Source organism: Neofelis nebulosa, chromosome 5, assembly GCF_028018385.1.
Source record: "Neofelis nebulosa isolate mNeoNeb1 chromosome 5, mNeoNeb1.pri, whole genome shotgun sequence".
In the NCBI taxonomy this organism is placed as follows: Eukaryota; Metazoa; Chordata; class Mammalia; order Carnivora; family Felidae; genus Neofelis; species Neofelis nebulosa.
This window is the reverse complement of record NC_080786.1, coordinates 119,627,824-119,653,323: the sequence shown is the minus strand read 5'-3', so window position 1 is coordinate 119,653,323 and position 25,500 is coordinate 119,627,824. Positions and strand designations below refer to the sequence as shown.

Sequence of the window (25,500 nt, the reverse complement as noted above, 5' to 3'; positions counted from 1 at the left end):
AAATCTTCATACTCAGTTCAGAGTTAGATGCCAAACTGCTTGACTAAAAGGATAACATCTTAGAAGTACAGAGAAAAATATAGATTTAAAATCTAGCCGTAGATGATGACCTAGCCTGGAAGTAGGAATAGTACTTAGAACTCAGACTCTCTAGTTCTAAAATGTTTTTATTTTTTATTTATTTTTGAGAGATATAGAGAACAGGGGAAGCAGAGAGAGAGAGGGAGAGAGAATCCCAAGCAGGCTCCGCGCTGGCAGCAAAAGGGATGTAGAATGTGGGGGGCAAACTCGCAAACTGTGAGATCATGACAAATCAAGAGTCAGACATTTAACTGACTGAGCCACCCAGGTGCCCCAGACTCCCTAGCTCTAAACCCAAGCTCTGCTATTTTCTAGGAAGGCAAACTTAGGTTACATAATCTCTCAAGTCCATACTTTCTTCATTTATAAAACAGGGATAGGCATTTTTATTTGGATTAAATGAATTAACATGATGCGGCATTTAGAACAGTGTCTGGCACATAGTAAGAGCTCAATAAATGTTAGTTATTAACATTATCAGGGACATATTGTCAATTCCAGTCCAATTCCCAAGTTGGCCTCTTGCCTAAAATTCATTTAAGTTCAGTAAGATCTCTATCTGTGAATGTGTTTATTTATTTTCTTTCTTGTTCCAGCAGAGTTTAAGATTGCATCTGTCAATATTAGTGAGCTGAAGCTTACCTAAAGATAACAAATGATGACATTTGGATTTTCTTCAACTTGGGAGTTTTAAGATTCAGCCTCATACCAGTAGAATAATCAATAGGCACTTCATACATAATAATATAGTGAGTAAAATATCCCATCTATATTTATCAACTTTTATGCCTATGTAAAATTACTAAGTCCCCTACAAGAGCACTCCATTTCTTTAGTTCTGGTTTACAAAATAAGAACATAAGGCATTGACAGTTAGGGTATGTCAATAGCAAGCTTAGTGTTAAAGACAGAAATGGAATTAAATACTGATAAGATGTCTATCTCCTTTTCACATGCCAAACCAAACTGACCTCACACACACACACACACACACACACACACACACACACACACACACATACACACACATATAAATATATATACATTATATATGTATATATATGAGTATATGTTTATCTCTGTATATAATACATATACATAAAATAACATACTTTCATTAATAAAAAGAGTTCTGCATTTGAATTAATTTTCCAACCTTAGAGTTTTGGAATCATTATAATTTTCAATACGTTATAAAACAACTATAGTGAACTTTCTTACCTTTCTGTTGTTATTAATATAGTATGAGAGATAGAAAGAAAAAATATGAAACCTCTAAATTTACTCCAGAAAGATAAAATTAAAGAGCAAAATTCACAAGTTGAAAATTTTATATTCTCTCAATACTTAACAATATATTTTTAGAAATCATTTTTGTCAATTTGAGACAATTTTTGGTAGTTATCCAGAGTATTTATGTAGTGTAAGATAAATCCATTTTGTCAAGGCATGCACACACAAAAACCCTAAAATATTTAAAAGAAGAATTCAATAAGCCACTTGAATGAAACCATTACAAATGTGAATTATGCATGTGAAATAGGCTCAGATTATTTTCAGTGAATTTCCCATCATTTGGATTCACCTGAAGTTTGAGCCTATAAGGTCTTGAAGGAAACTTAGCTTGGAGTGAAATTTAGTAAGGCAGAACTAAGCAGGCGAAGCCAAGTGATGAGAGCTGTCACTAGATCTGCCGTGGGATAAAATTGGCAGGTTTTGCTTGGCTATGGCCACAGGTGGAACGTAATTTTGATGGCTTCATCTACAATTCTCTTGAGCATTTTTTTCCACATCATGGAAATCTGCTTCAACTCAGTTTGACAGATGGATATCCGGTTTGTTGAAATGTGGGAGCCCCACTTTCAGGAATGAAAGAGACATGGCCATCAGTCTTCCTGGAAACAGAAAAACAAAGTCAGTAAGTTATGACACAAGGATATCTGTTGCTTGGTTTCCTCTTCCTATCCCCAGGCATGCACTGTGCAAACCATAATATATGCATTGCCCCTGCAGATAATCCCATTCAACTAGTTAGGTTTAAGAAGAATGGAAGAATCAGATGAGTTGTAGAAATAAATTCTAGATTTACCGAATTGCATTTTACATTACTCTATACAACATGTACAGTGTGACTTTGTTCTGCATGTTCACTGTCAATGAAAGAAAATAGGGACTTTGTTCTATTCCCCAGGATCAACTGAAAGAGTTGATGTTCATGAAGATATTAGTTGAAGATTATTTTGAGATTATGTGATGTTGCTATTCGGAATTTCAATTTTATTCAGAATTTTAATTTTATTCAGGATTTGAAAATGGGAATGTTCAATCATGAATATCACATGTACTAGTTCTCCTTTCCTAGTGCTCCTATCTTTGTAAATTGTGTTATCACTTCGTACATTTGGAAATGCAGGACCTAAAAAGGCTGATTGGAGAGATAAAATGGCATCTTAGATAAGATTGTCTTTCAAGAAATTTCATTTTTAAAACAAATTGGCTGGGGCACCTGGTTGGCTCAGTTCGTTAAGCATCCAACTCTTGATCTTGGTAGGTCATGATCTCACAGTTTGTGAGATCGAGCCCTGCACCAGGCTCTGTGCTGACAGTATGGAGCCTGCATAGGATTCACTCTCTTCCTCTCTCTCTGCCCCTCCCCTGCTCATGAACACACACACACACACACACACACACACACACACTCAAAATAAACAAATACATTTAAAAAAGAAACAAAACAAATTGACTGTATTTTTTGATTGACAATCTATACAAATATGTATATGTTCAAGATTTCTCAGGTTTTTGTCTTGCTTTGTTTTGTTTTGTCACCTGTATGACCATATATGATCCCACAGGAAAGAACAAACAAACAAAACCCAAACAAACAAAACCTCTGTGCTCAGTTTTTACTGAAGGATTGATAGTGCCCTGATAGTAACGTGCTCCCCACTTGAAACATTCTTGCTACCACATATCCCCAAGGTTTGATCCTTCTTTTGATTTCTTCTCAGAAGTTACTTGATTAGAGATTTTCTTGCCACACCCACTTTAACTGCCTCATTTTCTATCTACCTCTCTGCTTTGTTTTTCTTCATAACATTTATTTGTGTATTGTTTGTCTCCCCTTCTGGCATATAAGCAGCATCAGAGGAGATACTTAGTCTGTTTTTCTTGTTGTATACAAGTACCTCCAACTGTGCCTGGCAGATAGTATTGGTTCAATAAATATTTGTTGAATTAATAAAGATGGATTGGCCCCAGGGAAAACAAATGAATAAATCTGGTACCATCCCAAACTTCCTTGTATACACACCTTCCCTTGTAATTTCTCTGTTCTTATTTTCTCTTATCCCAGTTTCAATCAAATCAAGAAGGGTTCTAACATCTGTCCTGGTTTTAGATTTGTCCTGTGACATCTCTGTCTGTATCCAGGCCAGGCTTGAATCCATCTGCTGTATATCTATTGCAGGACATAGCTTTTGGGAGGAGATGGTGGTTTTAATCCATGCTTTTTTCTTGGCCTCAGAATTCACCCTGAAAAAATCTCCAGAGGAGATTCCATCAGATTCCTGATAGTTTTTGAATTTGAGGAAAAAAAAAATAGCTTTGTCCAAGTTTTGAATAGTTTTGTACTTTCATTTCTTCATCATTCTTGTACTTGGACACTTGTCGAAGGTGACATGGCTCAGATAAAGTTCCTCTTCCTCCTTCCCACAAAGATTGCCTCTCTTTCCGTGGATGTAAAAAAAAACCCAGATTTTCCAGTACTTTTGAATTTTGTTTTATTTGGTATTTAAAGATATTTTCAAATATGAAACTTAAATTCATGTCGAGCTTGCTGAATTCCTAAGTCAATCCCTGTTACTCCGGCATTTTTCTATCAGTGATTATGACTCCATATTAAAAATGGCCCTGCCTACACTTATCAGAGTATAAGTGTCAAGTTGCTTCCTTAGGCTTTCAACAAAAACTTACTTATCTAGCTCCCAACTACCTGGCTGTTAATGGCCAGATCAGAAAAGCCTCTCTGTTTCAGATGGTGCTGAAAGAAAACATGGGGGAGTAACTTGATTGAGAGACACAATAGACATCTGTTGATAAAGCCACTGGAAGTACTGTCCCAAATGTGAGTGTGTTTGCAGTTCAATCTTTTCTGTCCTCCACGGTAGACAACAAAAGTATCCTCAAGGAACTGGAGAGGATTTTTCTTGTCAAGAGAAAACTACATAGACTTGAATCCATCAGGCACATTTTAATATTGAGAAAGTTGTATCTTGTCTTAGAAATAAAAGTGTAGAGTTTCAGTGGTAGGCCAGAACTGGAAACACATATGCACATGTTTTCTTAGTATCCTAAAAGTGTTCTGTAGGGTAAAATTGAACACATTGAAATTCTGTTTTTCTTTAAAAATATATACTTTAGCAACCTAGTTTTGTTTGGTTCTCAGAATAATTCTACCATTAAATCTATTACTGTTAAGTAAAACTTTCTTTTGCTGAACTATGTGTACCTAAACTCCATATTATTAATTTAATTTGCTGTGGACAACTTCACCCAGATTTTGTTGCTATATATAGATATATTTTTTCCAGTTACCTATTCTATAAGCCCAGGAATCTTTGTTTTTTTCTCACTTAAGACATAAGTCAAATACACATCTATTTAGGTAAATTTAAATGCTCAGGTTTGATCAATAAAAGAAAGCTTACTTCACATTGGTAGCATTTAAATATATTGTGAGGATGGGGGTAGAGAAGCATTCATTTTTTTTCATAACTCTTCCACAAACAAATGCCTATGAAATCAACGGCCTCTCTAATCAAACACACTTATATTTCACTTTAGAAAGAAGCACAATCTCCCAGTAACCAGAGAGCAGCAAAATTTGCTCTAAAAACAACTAGAATTCGTGTGGATCTGACCCTTTTGAGCTCCTAACCCTTACCTTCTGCTATACCAGGAAACCTGCAGGTAGGATGATAGGCCCCATTTAGACTTTAATAAGCATTGTAAATACTGTTTTATTTCATTTCATTTCATTTCATTTCATTTCATTTCATTTCATTTCATTTCATTTCGTTTTATTTTATCTTATTTTTTTTTAGAGAGGGAGAGAGAAAGCATGCAGGGAAGAGGGGCACAGGGAGAGAGACAGAGACAGAGACAGAGACAGAGAGACAGACAGACAGAGAATCTTAAGTAGGCTCCACGCTGAGCATGAGCCTAAAGTAGAGCTTGATCACAAGACCATGAGTTCATGACCTCTACTGAAATCAAGAGTCCAATGCTCAACCTGACTGAGCCACCCAGGCATCCTGCATATTAAATACTTTTAAAAAAACATCTACCAATTCCTTTTATTGCCTACCTTACTTTCAAAGAAGAATTAGAGGTCCCCAACAATTTTTTTTATTTTTATTTTATTTTTATTTTTTTAACGTTTATTTATTTTTGAGACAGAGAGAGACAGAGCATGAACGGGGGAGGGGCAGAGAGAGAGGGAGACACAGAATCTGAAACAGGCTCCAGGCTCTGAGCGGTCAGCACAGAGCCTGACGCGGGGCTCGAACCCACAGACCGCGAGATAGTGACCTGAGCCGAAGTCGGCCGCTTAACCGACTGAGCCACCCAGGCGCCCCAACGTTTATTTATTTTTGAGACAGAGAGAGACAGAGCATGACGGGGGCGGGGCAGAGAGAGAGGAAGACACAGAATGGCAAGCAGGCTCCAGGCTCTGAGCCATCAGCCCAGAGCCCGACACGGGGCTCGAACTCACGGACCGCGAAATCGTGACCTGAGCTGAAGTCGGATGCTTAACCGACTGAGCCACCCAGGCACCCCCAATTTTTTTTTTTTTAATTAGAGGAAATTAGAAGAAAGAAAAAAATGAGGGCAGAAAAAAGTGAAACCAGAGATGAGGTTAGTATGTGAAATATGCGCAGTAGGATTTGGGAAATTTGATCTAGATGAACCACAATTTTGCCTCTTAAATCTCTCTAGAAGCCGAGAAAAGGGAGAAACATAATAAATGATGAGATTTCATCGTCCACACGATAGAATTGAACAGGTTGCTCAGTACTTTTCCAGGTACTGAGAAAAATGTTTCCAATAAATAGAATGTGTATAATGTCATAAATAATATTCTCTCAAAAAACGGACTCTATAGTGAATATAATACATTTTGTAGGGACTTTTTTCACAATATGCAAATGATGTGATGAATCATTAAAAGGAAACCTACAAATAATCCAAAGGTCTTCTGTAGCCAATTTAATACTGTGTGCTCAGTGTACTAGATGATTTTTTTCCCCCACAGTTGTGGTAATATTGAGCAGCTCTACCTCAAAATACTTCCCCTCAGAAGTTTAAAAAATGCAGATATTTCATGCTGATGGATGCATGCAAACCCTAACACTTTAACATTTAGTCACACCATAGGCACATTTGACAACCACCAGGTCAAGCATACTAACGAAGAGACGAGGTGTATTAGACACACATTTTGTAGAAAGTAGTTTATTTGACCTTTAAAACAAATGGGATTTGTTAAAAAGTGACAATTATATACTAAAGATAAACCATTGACTTACTTTACATAAGATTTAAATATAATTATAAGCCTATCCGGCAAGTATGAATTTAGCTTTGAACACTAAGGCTTTACAGAGAGAGCTTGTAAATATTTGTCTAGCCAGAGATGACGCCAATCAACATGTCATTCCTGCTTTTGAAACACTTGTCTTCTACTCTCCTTCCCTATTGAATCTGTGCATGTCCCCCCCCCCCCCCAGAGAATTAAGAATCCACTGTATTTCCTCAAAATCCAGTGAGGATATCACCAGGGTCCTGCAGTTTTGGAGGTGAATCCAGAGAAGCTTCTTCCCTTGTTCTACACTTTCGTGTCTTGCTCTTCCCTTTGTTTTTATAGTTTCTGTTCTCTGCAGCTGCACATCTGGACAGTGTGATACATTTCTACTGCTTCTCTCTTTTGAGCTTCTCTTTCCACATATTTGGTCTCTGTCACACTGTCATCACTTTTCTTTGACCTCCTTGTGCCCTAACTCATGCCTCACTCTCTGTGGCCACGTGCCCCCCAGCAGGCAAACCTCCAGGTATTGTTCCCACTCAGTGACTTATGTGTCCCACACAGTTCAAATTCCTTGCTCAGACTTTCTCATACTGTGCGTTGCAGGAGGTTCTCAACCTTAGGAAACCGTGTTCATGGAAAGAAGTCTCTGAATTCTGAGAGCCACCAAGAATACAACTGCCCTCTCCCTGGGAATCCAAACAATTCTCTATACATGATACTTTCCTTCTGTGTCCATTGGAAATGCTCAGGTCACAGCTACAAGATGAAATCAAAGTGGCTCTCTATCCCTAAGGCTATGCAGACATCAGAAAAACTTTGATATTTAATATCAACTGGATTTGTGCTACATGTGAGTCTTTAAAAAGTTTCAGGAAGTGGATGCTCAAAAAACACACAGGGGGAAAATCCTTCACAGGGAAATTTCCCAAGGCAGCATAGATTCTTTGTCCACTAGCATAGAGAAGGGATGAACATCAGCAATAGGATACTCAGGAAAAATCACACTCCTGAGGTCACCTGAGGAGATTTTTTTTTCCCCAAATGGCCATGGCAACAAATGTCATGATCCCATAAGCTTTTCTCCCCATCAATATGTGTATAACAACTTTCATTGTAAGAAGAAGGCAATCTTTAAAGTAAACACTTCTATTAAACAACATGAAAAAAAAGTGAGTTCATATGAAATTCTTATACATATGGGAAAATATTGCTCTATTTTTACTGTTATCATTAATAGCATATGTTGGTGATCCATTGCACAAAACATTCTGCTATGTGCCGCCATCGAGAGAAAAATACAATTGCATCACTCTCCCATTACTTCAACTCTGAGCAAAGTTCTCATAAGGAATGCTACTTCCTGGAGCACCTGGCTGGTTTAGTTGGTAAAACGTGTGACTGTTGGTCTCACGTTGTGAGTTTGAGGCCCATATTGGGTGTGGAGATCACTTAAACATTAAAAAAAAAAAAAATCTTTACAAGAAAGGAATGCTACTTCCTGAGAGCCAGTCAGGCATTTTGGATAGTGCCTTCACAGATTCAGATCACATGGATACTAATTAGCTTACTGACAGCAAAGTAATTCTATGAATGGAGATCCCTTAACTCAGATGATTAATTGCAATTCCCAAAAGTAACTGTCACCTAATGAGCGGTGCACATTCTCGTAGGAGCTGGATCCTATAATCAAGGCCTATTAACAACTCTAGAGAGATATGGTATCATCAACCCATCAAAAAGAGAAAACTTGCACAAAAATGCAATTCAATCCATTATTTTCTTTGATAAACAACATCCATAATTGATAGATATGGTAAAAAGAACAGAACAAAGAATGGACTTTTTAGAAAAGGAATTATGATTAACAATAATTAACACATACAGTGCTTTTTCTTGTAGTGCTTTATAAATATTGATTTAATCCTTACAAATTCCTATGCAGTTGGTGCATCATGATTGTGCACATTTTAAAGAAGAAGAGAGCAAGGCAGAGAGAGGTTAAGTGAATTCTAGTAAATCATCCAAGGATAGGGGCGCCTGGGTGGCGCAGTCGGTTAAGCGTCCGACTTCAGCCAGGTCACGATCTCGCGGTCCGTGAGTTCGAGCCCCGCGTCAGGCTCTGGGCTGATGGCTCGGAGCCTGGAGCCTGTTTCCGATTCTGTGTCTCCCTCTCTCTCTGCCCCTCCCCCGTTCATGCTCTGTCTCTCTCTGTCCCAAAAATAAATAAAAAATGTTGAAAAAAAAATTTAAAAAAAAAAAAAAAAAAAATCATCCAAGGATATATCGCTAGTGGACTTCAAAGCTAGATTTGAACTTGGTAGGCTGAATCCAGAAACTGTGTTAATTACTACACTGCAGTTTTTTACTTAAAAACAGAAAATCAGAAATGCAGCTTGATGGGCACACACTGCATGTGATCCTGACAAATTGTCATTCTAATGCTTTTGATATTTATAGAGTTAGAGAGTATCAATCATTGATAGTAATAATGGTTCAGTTTACTGACCACCTACTATGGGTTGAGCATTTACCTACATCACTTCTAACGATATCTTTCTAAGTTATAATGTGATCCATGTATGTACACATAAAGAACCTCAGAGAAGGTGAGTCATTTGCTTTAAGTTTTCATAGCCGGTCAATGGCATCACCTGGATTTAAAACCAGATCTCTCCAAATTTAAAGATTATATATACACTCTACCAGGATCCCTTTCAGTTAAGACTATTTCATAAAAGACTAATTGGGGTCCACAGTCCATCTAAGTCTTTGCAGGCTGTCACCAATATAGGTTTGCCAGACAAATTTGGAAATAAACATGATGTAACAAGAAAAAGGGAGAGAAAGAAAAACAGGATAAAGATTTTAGTGTAGGTTGCATTAACCTTTAGTCGGCATGGACCAGTGAAATGGGTAAATAGAAACTGACCCGCCAGTCCAATTTTAGCTAGTACCATATTTCTTTAAGAATGACTTCCAGATGCTGGCTTTGGTGTCCATTTTGTTATTTCTGGCAAAGAAAATTCTTTTGCATTTTGTCAGCCTGAGAGAGCAGAATCTATTAATCAGTGCCAGCCATGATTTGTTCCTCCAGCATAAAAGTACAGGCCTTTTCCTTGGAATGCTTTTATTTATAACCATCTTTTTTCTCTGTTTCTGCCTACAAGGATGCACATTCATATTTTCACCATGAACTGTGTCAGAGTGTAATGCTAGTCTGTTAATTTAGTGAATTAATTAGCATGAATAAGTAAATGGCACACTCCTTGGGGAACACAAGTAGTCCTTCTAAGGCAGCGGCTCTCAAACTTTGGTATGTACCAGAAGGATCTAGAATATTAAAGGGAAACACAAAGGCTAGGCTTATTAAAGTAACACAGGCCTGGGTCTTTGCATTTTTGTGAAGTTACCAAGTGATTGTGATACCAAACAAAGTTTGAGAACCACTGTTCTGTGGTTTATTTCAGCCCTGCTTTTTTCTAGTTCTCGGAGCTGAGCCCATGAAGTTTCCCAGATTCATGTCTCCTTTTTCACTCATCTCCTGAACTAAAGCAATGGAGTTTAACAAAGATTACCTTGCAGGAGCGCCTGAGTGGCTCAGTCGGTTGGGCTTTCAACTTCGGCTCAGGTCATGATCTCACAGTCTGTGAGTTCGAGCCCCACGTCAGGCTCTGTGCTGACAGCTCAGAGCCTGAAGCCTGCTTCAGATTCTATGTCTCCCTCTCTCTCTGACCCTCGCCCATTCATGCTCTGTCTCTCTCTGTCTCCAAAATAAATAAACATTAAAAAAACAAACAAAAAAAAAAAAACAACCCCAAAAAACAAAGATTACCTTGCAGATCCAAATGGACTCTAAGCTGGCTTCTGGGTCACAGCTTCTCTCTGTGCCTGGTTCTAGGCCTGGGCTTAAGTTTGTATTTTCTTTAGTGTTCCTCTAGTCATCCAGACACAGGAGCCTTTCTTCCCAATGCCCATTCTGTGACCAGTTACACCTGGTTTGGGCCAGTCCCCCGCCTGGGTCTTAACATATATCCAGTGAAATACACTTCCACATAAATATCTCCTTAGAGACTTACCTGGACTATTTGATTTTTGCACACCACCCAACAGTGCTCTCAAACTTTGGATGGTGTTTTAGGCAGGCCCCAATGATTCTTTTCTCCTAGAATTCACGCATTTGTATAATTCCTTCTTAATGACTGTTGGCTGGACTTGCTGCTTTACTTCTAATGAACAGAAAATGGCAGAAGTGATGGGATGTCACTTCTGAGATGAAGTTATGATAAGACCGTGGCTCCTACCTTGGAACGTTTCTCCCCACTTTCTCTTTGGGATTGCTTTGCCTCAGAAGCACACATCTGCCATGATGTGAGGCAGCCTATGGAAAGGCCCATGTGGCAAAGAACCAACTGCCATAAGACAAATGGTTGGGAGAAATGTGATAAGCCTCTTGTAAGCATAAAAATCTCACTGGACAATTTAAGCCAGGAATCAGTGTTAACAAGCTCGATGAGAACGGCTCGCCTCTAGTTCTTATTTTATGAAAGGAGATGTACAAATGAAAAAAAAAAAAACAACAAAAAAAACATTAAATATACAGCAAGTGCCCACAAAAAAAATTGTTGGAAAAAATAAGATAAACATTTGTGAGTGTGAAAATCTACTAGGGATCTGCTGAGATCTTTTCTGGCTTGTCCTGAAATATATATGGCCAGCTTCCTGATTTTATACAAAGGGTTGCATTAGTTAAGAGCAAGGAGGGGCGCCTGGGTGGCGCAGTCGGTTAAGCGTCCGACTTCAGCCAGGTCACGATCTCGCGGTCCGTGAGTTCGAGCCCCGCGTCAGGCTCTGGGCTGATGGCTCGGAGCCTGGAGCCTGTTTCCGGTTCTGTGTCTCCCTCTCTCTCTGCCCCTCCCCCGTTCATGCTATGTCTCTCTCTGTCCCAAAAATAAATAAAAAACGTTGAAAAAAAAAAATTAAAAAAAAAAAAAAAAAGAGCAAGGAACAGAGAATAAGTGTGTAACAGTGTCTTCTTAGGAGTTCTTGAAGTTCATTTGGCACTCACGTGCCTTGGAATGAGAGAGCAGTGTTAAAACCGTGACCACACAGAAAAGGCTGTAGAATAAAAATAAAGTAGAGAATATTGGGAATTATAATAATTGAGTCACAAATTCAACAGAGCAAGAAAAGAAGTTCCAACATTGTGATGATATTGCACAGTACCCAATTTGTGGTTATTTCTAAGAAAAATATCCTAACAGTTTTCACATGTCACCAACTTTTTACTCAAGTAAACTCCAAACCCTAAACCCTTTGCAATTTTTAAACTCACATATTTTAAATATAATTTTTTTTTACTTTGTTACAGATTCCATTTATTTCTAAAATACCTTTTTCACGCTTTCAGATATTTAGCAACTGAGCAATCTCTTTTTTTTTTTTTTAATGCCAGCTGGAATTGTATTATTATATATATTTTTATGTGTAAAAACTAAACTGATAAAAATCCTATTTTTGATTTCCTGACTGAATTCCATGTGTCTTTTAGAGCACAGGAGAAAAATAAAGAAAATAAAGTTTCCTTCTAGGTCCTCCACACTTCTGAGTATCAACATATTTCAAGTATTTATTCCAATGCTAAAAATATCTCCAACATTAAAATGGTGACAAGATCCATTTTGAGTCAGTGAACTACTTCAAGAAAGCAAATGATATACTTCTGAAAGTTGTTTTATTTTTTATTTGTATTTATTTTTAATTTTTTTAAATGTTTATTATTTTTGAGAGACAGAGAGACAGAGCACAAGCAGGGATGGGACAGAGAGAGAGAGGGAGACACAGAAACAGAAGTAGGCTCCAGGCTCTGAACTATCAGCCCAGAGCTTGATGCAGGGCTCAAACCCATATACTGTGAGATCATGACCTGAGCTGAAGTCGGTCACTTACCCAGATGGGCCACCCAGGTGCCCAGAAAGTTGTTTTAATTTATTTAATCCACAAGGGCACTGAGTAGGCCCTACAATATCACCACTCTTAATACTTGCTTGATGAGTTTATAGCCCTTTTGACCCTCGTAGGTGGGATTTACAGTTATAGAAATGTAATTTGCTTCTTTCTCTCTTCAAATTATATGCCTCACATCTCCCCATGTCATTGAGTACATAGTATTTTGTTATCTGGATGTCTTATTACTTATTTATCCTATCTCCTGCTGCTAAATATTTAGACCATAATTTTTCAATACAATTAACTCCAGTAGATAGTCTCATGCATAACTTTTTGCGAGTACCCAAGATTATTTCTGTAAAATAAATTCTTAGAAACAGAATTGATAAACTGAAGACAGGAATATTGCTAAAGCATCAACATGTATTGCCAAGTGACCTTCCATGAAGCTTTTTAGCACCTGGCATTCTTCTCAGCAGCGTAAAGCCCATTTCCTCATTCACTCACCATGGTGCTTTGTTTTTGACAGTTTATGTTTGTTTTTTTTTTTCTTTTATTTGGGGCTAATTTCATAGTAGAAAACGTAACCTAATTGCTATTTGTTAGTGTTCCCCAACCTCTCTATGATTCTGAACATTTAAAAATGGTAAATATCATTTTTAGTGACTTTATAATATTCCATCCTAGGGAAGTACCAAAAGTACTTAATCAGTTCTCATTTTTTTTTTTTTTTACTTTTAGATCCCTTCTAAATAATCCTTTTAATAATGTTGCAAATAACTTTAATTTACATTTCTGTTTTCCTCAAGCTGGATTCCCACAAGAAATTAGTAGAAGAAAGAGTATTGCTAAGGAGATTTACAGAAAGCCCTTATTAAATTATCAGCATGAGATAACGTTTGTTATGGGTTAAATTGTGTCCACCTAAAAGATAGGCTGAAGTCCTCGTTCGTGGGATCTATGAACATGAGCTTTTTTGGGATTAGGATCGTTTGATAATTCTCGCATGAGATTCTCTAAGAAATTATATCTAAATTATGTTTAAAAAGAACAATCTGTTGGGAGAAACAAGAGAATTAAGGGATTGCATTGGTAGTTTTATTCCTGTGAAGGGCAGGTTAGATTTGAGGATTCTTTCCCTCCCTGTAGACCATCACATTTATAGCAAGAATATTTATTACTTTCAAATAAGGTTAGATGGGGGCAAACTTCCATTAAACACAGTAGAACAGGAAGCCGTGTGATTATAAACAAGGTCAATAATACTTAAGTTATTTTTAAGAAAGAAATAACAGTGATTTTTATTGCTTACAAGGAAGGAGAGAAGTATGAATGGGAGGAAGGGATGGAAAGAGAGTGAGAAAAAAAAAAAACTCTGGAGAAACAAAAGCAATCAGATTATTTTTTTAGTTAATGAAACACTAGTGTCTTGTGATGAAGAGATGAAACTGAAGGTAAGTCATACAAAATCTCCACGAGTTACGGTCCTGTCAGAATCCCCTCTCCATGGTAAAAGCAAGAGGCCATGATGATAATCACTGTGGGAACCTCTAAGATAAGGATTTATCTCCAAGAATAGCAATAAAAAGCTGACAAGTACAATTTAATTATGATGGAGTAGGTCTTGACTGACTGTAAATCTCCCTCTGGGGTGTGTATGAAAATTAAGATGCAGGAGTATATGTTTTAATTTATAGGATTCTTCTTCGGACTGCTTATAAATCAAAAGAATAGCAGAAATTTCAAGGACAAAACACATGCTCTGATCATTTTTTGAGTCCTTCTCGGGTGGGTTAGATTTTTTTTTCCCTTTGATTCTATAAAGTCAGTGATCCCGACTTTTCATGCTTACCTTGTCCTATACCTTATCATGTTCACAGTCACAAGGCCTAATGAATAGACACTGTGAAATGATATGGTATAGACTCCTAAGATTTAATTGCAGTGTCTGTGAATAAGAAATCAGGTAGAATATTGCAAATGTACTTAATAAATATGTCCTAACGTGTAAAATAACATATAAACAATATATGAGCATGTTTAGTTAGTTATAGATACCCATATGGTTATTTATTCTATGAAACATTCACAATTATTTACTTAGCCTTCACATTTATAAGAAGTAGTAGGCTTTATGAAGCTCCCCTTTTAAACCAATGAAAAATTTATTTTCCTTGATAAAAAGAAAATAGAAAAACAATGAATAATTTGTTCTTCCTCTTATCAAAGGAAAACATTAAAACATAAATCCAGTTATGGCTAATGATTTTTCTTATGTTACATTTGAAATAAATTGCTTGAATTTGCATGCTATCGTGTTTCAATTTCAGTAAATATTATGAAAATTGTTGCCTAGTCCTAGTTGTTAGTGTTCACTCCACCCAAATTTTTTAAAGCCGCCCATGGTAATGAGATAACCAAGGGACAGCAAAGACTAGGGAATGTGTTAGTACAGGAGCTCAGAGGAAGATACACGATAAAAGCAGGGCAACGATGCTTGAGGTATACAGGAGACTCAAATTGGAGTGGTGCCTAGTTTACAATAAATCAAGGATTTGATATTCCCTCGCAACCCTACCTCACTGCTTTACTCTGATATAATGTGATCCTATATTTCTGACCACAGTGATTAAAGCAATGGTTCTCAATTTGGGGACACTTATATCTACCAGAGGGCATTTGGTGATATTAGAGACATTTTTGTTTGCACAGCCTATTTGGGGGACGGGGACAGGGGGTGCTATTGATACCTAGTTGGTAGACCTTCATAGAATACACAGGACAACTATCCACAATACACCATTTGCTGGTCCAGAACGTCAGTGTGCCTAGGTCAAGGACAAATCAAGCAAATCAAGCAAGGTCAGTCAGAGCTCTTTTTTAAGAGTTTTGAATTTAACAGGGAGTTAAATGAAACAAAGGAAACTCAATGTACAAAAAAAAAAAAAGAGTTTTGAATTTGTCTTTTAGATTTTAAAGATGGGAGAATGATGTTCAGTTTCCCTGTGTGACAAAGCTTGGAAAATGGAATAAAGGAACTGCCTCATGGGAGAGAGTGAGGCTGAAGCCGTCGCACAGAAGCAGCAGAGCTGGAAGCAGAAAGGTCAGAGCCCCAAGGGCTTTCAATTCCATCTCTTGTTGCTCCTAAGTACAATCCAGCCTTTTCTAGTTACATTAACTAAATGGATATAAATTCTCTAAGTTTGGTATGTAAAGCATCACACTCTTCTTTATAACCTGTTCCCAGTGTACAGAGGCTGGGGCAAAATGTTGGCCCTAAAAACACACCATCTAGGGGAACTTGCATGCTCCCTGTGTCTACTCTCTGTGGGGAGAGCTCTCCCACCCAGAGGCCAGGGTCCTCTAAGCCTTTTTATTCCACTGCTCACACTTGTGTGGTCTGAGCTACCTGAGGGGTAGGGGCAGACCCTTGTCAGGCTGCAGTAATCATTAAAGAGGCTAACGTGTGTAAGTTATGTTAGGTCAAGCTGGCTCAAGACTCTTGAAGTCATGAATCACCTTTGTGTATGCAACTTTCTGAAGAGGAACACTTTTGGTACCAGCCCCTGCTACTTCTGGGAGTCAGGCTGGTATCAGGAGGGTTCAGTCCATGCTTCTGCCTCTTCTGATTTGGTGCTAGGGCCAAGCCTCAAGTCTCATCTCCCTCAGCCTTCTTTGGGTGTTTATGGAGGGAGGGGCATGGAGATGGGGAAGAGGGAAGGAGGGAGGACCCATCTTCATGTTCCTCATATCAGCTGAGTGCCCTTGTCCCCAAGGCTCTGACTACCATAATTTCAGGCTGGTTTGCTAAGGCAAACAAAAGATCCTTTTACGAATTTACTCTAGGGCAAGTTTGCCTGTCTAGATGGGCATAATTAATAAGGGCCATAATAATCTGCTCAAAGGTGAAGCATTTGGGCTCATCCTGAGGGTGCTCTTTCCCTGAGGAAGAGAAAATCAATTACTTTCCAACAGGACATCCCTTTGATAAGATACTCTCCCAATAAAAGCCCCTATCTCAATACAGTTTCGCACTGCACTCTTGAAGATAAATCATTAAACAACGCTCTCACCTGCTCTTTACTCGAAGTTGGCTCTTACTGATTTTGTGATGCAGAGAGAGTCTTTTCAGTAGTATGTTCAAAATAGTGTAAAATCACACTTCTAGTCCTGGAGATTTATGCCTGAGAGAAAACAATACTCCAGGGAAAGCTGTCACACTCACCTAGTCTCCTACTAGACATACCTCTCCTTCCCTCCTTCTCTCCTTTCTTCCCTCCCTTCAGTCCTTCCTTTCCAAATAATAACCCTAATGAACTGTTACACAAGTTCTTCTGAAAGAACTGCTCTTCTGAAATCATTTAGTTTTAGAATTCTCCTAACAAATGAAAAACCTTTTAATATTTCCAGATTAATTGGGTTTATGTGCAATTAGAATAAAAGTACCTATTAGCTGTCAGTGAATAAGGAGTTGCAATTTTTCTTTTCTCCTTTCTATCACTTTCCCTACCCCAAAAAGAAAAAAAAAGGTAGAAAATGACAGGGAAAGATTTAATTTCACCTCAGCCTACCCACTTCTCTGTGTGGCCTTTTTCTCCATAATTACTTTCATTTTGTATTTTCTAATTACCGCTATAGATGTTAGTTGACATTAAAGTTAAATTCTCACATCATCAATAAAATGCACTGTTCTTGCAAATTCTTTGTTATAGCTGAAGCCTTGAAGTTCAAGTCTATTTGTAGCAAGAAGCTTCTAGATACTATAAGCGTTTACTTAAAGAGATTTTTTTTTGAATCTTGTTCATTAAGGTAATAAGCCTTATATTTTCACTCAGCAGATATTAAAATGCTTATACGAGAGCATTGTTGACTAGTTTCTAAAGCAAGGTAAATTTTACAACATACAGTTGTTTCTGTCTTTGACAAATGGAAATTTTACAAGAAAAATCCTTGCTTCATATGCTTCCTTTCTCAATCCATGCCCAAGGGATTCACTATCCGTGGGAGATAAATGTCAAACTATATGTAAAACATACTTGAGAACTGGAGGTCCTTAGTGGTCCTGAGCAACACAGTTCTGGGACTGATGGTGCCAATAACAGTCATGTTGTAGTTTCTGGCTTCAGTTTCCTTATGCACACAGAGATAGAATGCGCTGCATTTTTTAGAACTAGTAATTAAACATTCAATAACATCCATTCTGTTCGTCTCTCTGTATACAAATAAAGCTTTAGAGCTACCTACATATATGTGCACAGAGTTTTTTTTTTTAATGTTATTGTGTAGTTCAATCCCAAATGTGTTTTACAGCATCCTCTTCATCAAAGTCCATTTTAACTTTCCTGACCTAAACTGTAAATCTCCTTTCTCTAAATCCACAGATAATCTGACACTCTAAAGCACAAGCGCAACATTAAATAAAATCCAAATGTAGATTCTAACAAATTTATGAAATTTTAGAATGAGGGGAACATAGTAACCCCATATCTGATTAGAAGATTACCCATGTTTGCCTTAGGTAATCCTTCCTTCTGCACTGTGTTCACACTTTCCTCTTGGACGTCTTTCATTTCTCTGAGTCTTTATACCTTTGTTCTGCTGCCTGGTTTCCTGGGACCGGAGGGGTCTCAGAAGGATTGACCACCACTCAACAAAGGAGAGTAAAGGGCCCTGAGATCAGTCTACCCTACATGTTCTCATTTTCCAGGAAAAAATAAAACTAAAAATAAAGAAGTTGCAATAAGTTAATTATTCAATTTACAAGGGAAAAATTGGGGTTTGCAAACATGGTTTCATTTTTTGAAACGATGTTCTGTATACATTTTTTAAATAACTCAAGAATTTTATTCTGGCTAGCTTTATAGTATATTTTTAGTTAAGGGACTCAAATTCAGAGAGGTAGGGAAAGAAGACATGATGTATATATTTGTCCTAGCAGTAGATATATGAATGTTTTATATTTTAACTATAAGGTATATGTCCTAAATTTTAATTACTATGCAGCTCTTACCCTCTACTGTTAAAATTAAAACAATCTACAATAGTCTATATCACACACACACACACACACACACACACACACACACACACAACTATAAGAAATTAGGAACCCTAGCCAACTAAAGATCAAGATAATTCATGAAACAAAGTATAGTTCTAGAAAACCAATAATTCCAAAGATCTGTGAGTATCTGTAATAGGCATTTTGCAAAATGGTTTGGTAACCCTACCTTCAAGACTAGCAATTATTCTGTTGAGTTGAACAGGTCTCCTTTAATTGTCCCTAAGAGTAACTATGTTGCCCTTAGTAGTGCAAACAAATGCAATTCTATAGAATTTCTCTCTATTGGCCTATATAAATCTAATAAAAGATTTAAACTTTTTGAGCTGAGGAAAATATTTTAAGAATCAAAGATCTGAAGTCTTCACATTGGTTCATTCCACTTCTGCTTTATGGATGGTTTTTAGTTCCTTCTCTGAATCAAACTTACCTGTCCTATGAATCCTTTCTCTAAGATTCTACTCTTTTTCTTATACAGAAGTATTCTTCTGAGAATACTTATTAATTGCTGGTTTATACTGGTTTATACCCTTCCCAGGTGATAGCTACTTAGGGGACAAGTAACATTTCTGAGAACATTATTTTCTTGGGGAGGACACAGTGCTACAGTTAACACTAATAAACTGAATGATAAAATTGTCAGAAGAGGTACAGGATAGTAGAGAGATATTTTTTGTTGAAGAAACTTTTTTTCCTTATGTTACTTTATATTGACTATGAGTTACTCTATACTTATTTCTTGGCATGTTCACAACATCAATATGATAATGGGTAATAAATGTCTGATATCTGAGGCACCTGGGTGGCTCAGTTGGTTCAGTATCCGACCTCGGCTCAGGTCATGATCTCAGGGTTCGTGATTTTGAGTTCGAGCCCCACGTCGCGCTCTGTGCTGACAGCTTAGAGCCTGGAGCCTGCTTTGGATTCTGTGTGTCTCTCTCTCTCTACCCCTTCTCCACTCACACTCTGTCTCTCTCTCTCTCTCTCTCTCTCTCTCAAAAGTAAACATTAAATTTTTTTTAAAACAATAAATAAACAGTCTGATATCTTTGTAAAAGGAACTTAATATAGATATGGAGGCTGTTCCTCTTATCTAAGTTTATTTAGCAGTTATTTCTTGCATTCCAATTACTATTAGCATATTTTTTCTTGATATAAAAGCAATTAAACTTAAAGTGAAAATACTGCCCCACACTGTTTTGCTGTATAGTTTGTAAATGTTTTTAACATCTAGCAATTTTATATGTGAGTAGGAATGAAAAGGAGATTTCTCCTGTTTTCTTGGTCCTCATCTTGACCAAAAGTCAACTGTGTTTTTAAATACAGAGCTTTGGATTACTGAATGCTTACATTTGATAAACAAATGAGCTCTTCTTTATGGGTCACCTAACCTTGTTGCAGGAGAAAATAAGAGAATAAGCCTTTTGTGTGATTGTGTATTTGGGGAAATTTAGGAGGGAAAGGACAAGTGTAGAGTCTGCTAGGTTCAGCTTACACATGCCGAGGATCCATTCTTGAAGAACTGTTCCAAAGTGTGGTGCCCAGAAGGTGCCCTGTAAGTGACTACAGAGGCCTCTAGTGACAGCTGCTGATAAATGACCTTTCTATCCCCATCAGTGGCAATCCAATCTTCAGATCTGTAGGAACTCTAAACTGTCTATTAGCAGAGTCACCAGCTTTCTGATTGAGAAATGATGAGTACCAACACCCTCCCCTGTCATGATTCTGTCCAGGTCATAACTTCGGGAAGAGTATTTAGTTTTTCCATTCATCCATTTTTAAATATTTACAGGCTATGAATATTATGTTGTTATCTGCATTTCTGAGTTAAGTCTAAAAGCAAATGTGACTGCAAAACAGATGACTGAAATGAGCCCATAGAAAATGTAAGAAAGAAAATTCTTCTAACTCTGAATTCTGACCAGGAATTACAGCAAGTAACAAGGAGCAAAGGTATCAAGGTGAATTATAAAGATTCATTTGATTACTTATGGGAGAGATAAAAATGGATCTAAGTGTATTAATGATATTCGGAGTTTAAATTTAAGGTTAACCTGTAAATTATGATGACTAGACATGTGGTAGTTAAATGGTAGCTGTTAAATAGAAAATAGTTATGCATACATAAATGTTTATAATTTTAGAATGCTTGGGACACCTGGCTGGCTCAGTCGGAAGAGCAGGTGACTTGGTCTCAGGGTCGTGAGTTCAAGCCCCACGTTGGGTATAGAGATTACTTAAAAATCAAATCTTTAAAAGCAAAAAGAATAATACTAAGCAAACTATAATTTTTTTCACATTTACCCTCTTACAGAACAATGAGGATCAAGGGATTTTTCTTTCACATCCTTTAACTGAAATTCCATAGAAAGATACTCAAATATAGTTCTGCCAAATAGTACATAGAAGGTTTGTAAAAAGGAGTATTGAGCAGGCTTCAGCAGATACACATCATGTCAAAATTTACTAACCAAATAAATATTCTCAGCGACACTATAGATAGAAACATGTTGGATATCCTTGACATGTACAAATGCACGGCTTTAAAAATTGGATCTTGATGAAGATGGGTAAGATGATTTACTCTGGCTCATTTGCAAACATAAGTAATCTTCAAAACTCTGAGTTCTCTTTTTTAATTTAAATAAATGCATTTTTAGTGTAGCCAAAATATCCAGATGCGTAAAATAAAAAATTATGCATATTGGAAATGAGACAGTCACGGTCTCCTGATTTTCCATTTGAATTAGGCAAATATGGATTTGGTAGGTAGCATGTCTCCTGAAAATAGGGTTACATTTTATAAGAGTGATTAAGTGGTCCAGTGCTCAAAAAGTGAGATAACATTTTGAAATCAGCCAAGAACGCAAGGAACCTAGAAAAAGTTGATGAGTGCTCTTAGAAGGATCTTATGAGCAAGTTAGCTTCAATTTTCTGATTACTGCAACAAGGAATGAGAGAGAGAGAGAGAGAGAGAGAGAGAGAGAGAGAGAGAGACCACTACTGCCATCTGTTGGTCAAATAAAACACCAGCATCAAAATCTTCCCCCCAAACACTAAGGACTCTTGCTAACCCTCACTGGACTAGTTCCGGATAAACCTCGTATTCTGTTAGAATACCAAACAAGAGGCTATTGTTCAAATAAACTTCTCCTTTCTGTTCTGTGCATTGTTCCTTCCCGGTGTGTTCTAAGAAAGGGAGAATGTTTGCACCCTGACACAAATCAAGAGATCTACAAAAACAGTTCATCTTGTAACTAAAGTTAACAGTGGTTCACTGTGTTTTCACATGTATGAATATGCATGTGTGTGTGTGTGTGTGTGTGTGTGTGAGAAAGAGAGAGAGAGAGAGAGAGAGAGAGAGAACTGGAGAGAGAGAGAGAGAACTGGAGAGAGAGAGAGAGAGAGAGAGAGAGAGAGAGAGACAGGCAGACAGACAGACAAAGAGAAATGAGTAGTGGAAAATGAGGGAAGTTTCTGGTATGGGGCACAAGTAGTTTGGAAATACTTTTCTTAACCATTCTGATTGAAAACATTATCTTCAGAAAATGACCTTTAGCTAGGATGCCAGAATTTTACTTCTTTGTTGTTCAAGTGTGGACCCTAAACCAGTTTCGTCAGCATTACCTGGCTGCTTGTTAAAAGTGTAAAATCCCAGGCTCAATCAAAGAGTGAGAATCTAATTCAGAAATTCATTTCTCTGAATCATAATCTGCATTTTAAAAAGATTCTAAAATGATTCTTATGCATGTCAAAGTTTAAGAAAGGATGTTTTACTTTGCTTCCATTAACGCATCAAAACATTGACATGTTTGCCTTAGATTTACTGATTCTAAAATGTACATTTTTAATTTATATTTTAACATCTTTAAAATTAGGTTATGTATTATAATCTATAATGTCTCATATTTCAGATAACGAAAGTGTTTTTTCACTTCAGTAGTATATAATGTAATGATATATCTTGAAATTGGTGGAATCTTTGATTATGTGAAATATAGTAGGCATCATTTTGTTAAGCAGAGAACCAAGTTGGATAAAGCATAAAGCAGGTACAATAAAAATAGCTAATATTTTCTGAGCATTTATTACACACTACATATTTTGTTAAGTCATGCATTTTCTACTTAATCATGAAGCACTTTAACCAGCTCCATTTTATGGATAGAAATAAGACTTGAGTTAAATAAATTTCCACATCACCATATGGACTATGTTAGATTCAGATAACAATCAGGTCTCTCTGATTCCAGAGGTCATGCTCTTAACCATGAAGCTATTGCTTCTGACAGATTTTTCTGTTACTGTAGAAGTAGCAGGAAAGGGTAGAAATGAGAAAAAAGTCTAAAGTAGAACTTTTGTTTTGTTTTGTTTGTTTTTTTGTTTTGTGGGGGGTAGGGAAGGGATATTAAGGTCCATGGACTTAGAGCTGGCAATGTTGGAGGCTGGAAATGTAAGAAAAGCGTATGTAAAATAGAAGGTGATATTCAAAACTGCCAATGTATAAAAAAATTTCAGAACAGAAGAGAAGAAAAGGGCAGGCTGAAGTGAGGCTCTAAGCTGAGCACCTGGGAGTGGGGGAAAAGGTGTTAGTATTGGTGATGGTGAAGCATTGCCTTGTCTTGCTGTGTTATCAAGGGCCATCTCTCTACAGGTATTGGAAACACATCGATAGTAAGCCTGTGAAGAAAAGCAGTGGGAATTTCCCAGTGTTTTATTTGCATCGATAGGGTTTTCTTCTTTTTAATTTCTCTAGTATTTTAATGTTACACAAAAATAAGAACATTTCCTATGGTAACACAATCCACATTTTACCTCCTACCTTTCTGCCAATGGCTATGACTGCAACCTTCATAAACTAGTTTGCTCAATGAGATCACCAACAGCTCCAAATTGAAGATGCTCAAGGTAAATGATGATAATAGTCTCTGTCATCAGTAGAGTACTTGCAGTTTCCCAGGTACCCCAAGAAGACCTTTCTATATGACACCCACTGTGTTACTATGGCCACTCTAAAGATGAGGAAAGAGCTGCTTAGAGGACTTGAGAGCCTAATGTTGCACAAACAGTAAGTGATAGAGATGAAAGTTCCTAATTTTTATTCACATGATCAACTGGTAGAGGAGGCAGCTAAGGAAATATAAATGAAGTTGCTTCACACATAGCAAAAGTAACAAAAGACCTAGGGGCACCTGGGTGGCTCAGTCAGTTGAACGGACTACTCTTGATTTCGGTTCAGGTCATCATCCCAGGGTGGTGGGATCAAGCTCCAAGCTCAGCGTGGATCCTGCCTAAGATTCTCTCTCTCTTTCCCTCTACCCCTCCCCACCTCTCATGCACTGTCTTTCTCTCTCAAATTAAAAAAAAAAAAAAAAAAAAAAAAAGGAAAAGGCCTAGTTTGCATGAAATAGTCTGACTTTTAGTTCTCCCAGGTTAATTCTGACTGAGGTCCCCATGCATTCTCAATATTATCCTCGATTGGACAAAGAACCATATGGTTAATTTTCAGAGAGTGGTTAACTATGGTAATTCAGAAACAATCAGAATTAGCCCTCATTCTTATTGAGTTTGGGTAATTCAGAAAGAGTGGGTTCCATTCAGATTATTTTGTTCACTTCAGTCAAGTAATTGGCTACCAAATACTTAAAACCAGAAAGATAAGCAAAGAAGTATTTGCATGACTTGGCCCAAACCACATGCAAATGTGATCTCTAACGAAAAACAGCATCCTACCTCTGAATCCTCAGGGCAGGGATTCTCTTTGCTCACATCAGTTTGGAAATAAGCATATTTATTACACTAAGTAATATTGTAAGTATTGCTAATAATGATGCTGGTAATCTCTTCCTGTAAAAGGCTGCACTCACCGTTGTTGTAAGCCCCTTCCTGCTGATAAATTGCCCACAGGTTAAGGCAAGTCTCTTATAAATACTGCGGTGTGCCAGCCCAGGAGAATAAAGTAAGCACAACTTCAAAATAATTATGGCAAAAAGCCATTTCCTATTGTCACTAAGTGTTTTAAAGGTTTTTATAATATAATAAAAACATGCCCTAGCAATTTGTCGTCTCATAATATATACTTTCTTTTACAATCGGAAAATTTATTAAATAAACAGTCCATCATCTTAATTGGTATGAGAGCATGCCTGAGTCCTGAGGAGAATGAATTCCCTCAGGCACCCTTAGAAGATGATCTGTTCAGCTTAAAAGGCGCTTTCGTGCTGGGTGGATACTGTTCCAATCTGTTTATCTCTGTAAGTCTAGGAACACTTTCCGTATTTTCATATATTTCTCCCCATGTTATTTGAACACATAGAGAAGGAATATTGTTACCAAGTGACTTTTTCTCATGTGTGCCTCAATGGAATTCTATTTTCAAAACATAAAAGTAGAGAAATACTGGCACGATCATAGGTGGAGAAAAATGGGAGGGAAAAAAGGAAAGCAAGTCATCTTTTTCATCTTGAAAGAGAAGCCTGTATTTCTAATATTTTGCTTGTGGGATTTTGGTTCTGAAACTGCAAATAAGGATCTCTTAGATTTTGTGGTTCTAAATTTATTTTGGTGAAGCATGTTGCAAACCCAAACCTCCCTAATCAATACAGATAGTCTAAACTGCTTAATCTTGGGGCGCCTGGGTGGCTCAGTCAGTTGAGCAACCGACTTCGGCTCAGGTCATGATCTCAGGGTTTGTGAGTCGCCGCCCCGCGTGGGGCTCTGCGCTGACAGCTCGGAGCCTGGAGCCTGCTTCGGATTCTGTGTCTCCCTCTCTCTGCCCCTCCCCCATGCATGCTGGGTCTCTCTGTGTCTCAGAAATAAATAA

The 25,500-nt window shown here is 37.5% G+C and overlaps 1 long non-coding RNA gene across 1 annotated transcript in view; it reads left to right on the top strand.

Annotated features, from left to right (window-relative positions):
* The window catches only part of LOC131511433 (uncharacterized), a 38,311-nt gene extending 22,521 nt beyond the window's left edge, over positions 1-15,790 (top strand). Inside the window, exon 3 of the long non-coding RNA XR_009261521.1 lies at positions 15,587-15,790. This is a non-coding gene — a long non-coding RNA (uncharacterized LOC131511433). The remainder of the gene's footprint in view (positions 1-15,586) is intronic.
* Positions 15,791-25,500: the final 9,710 nt, after the last annotated feature.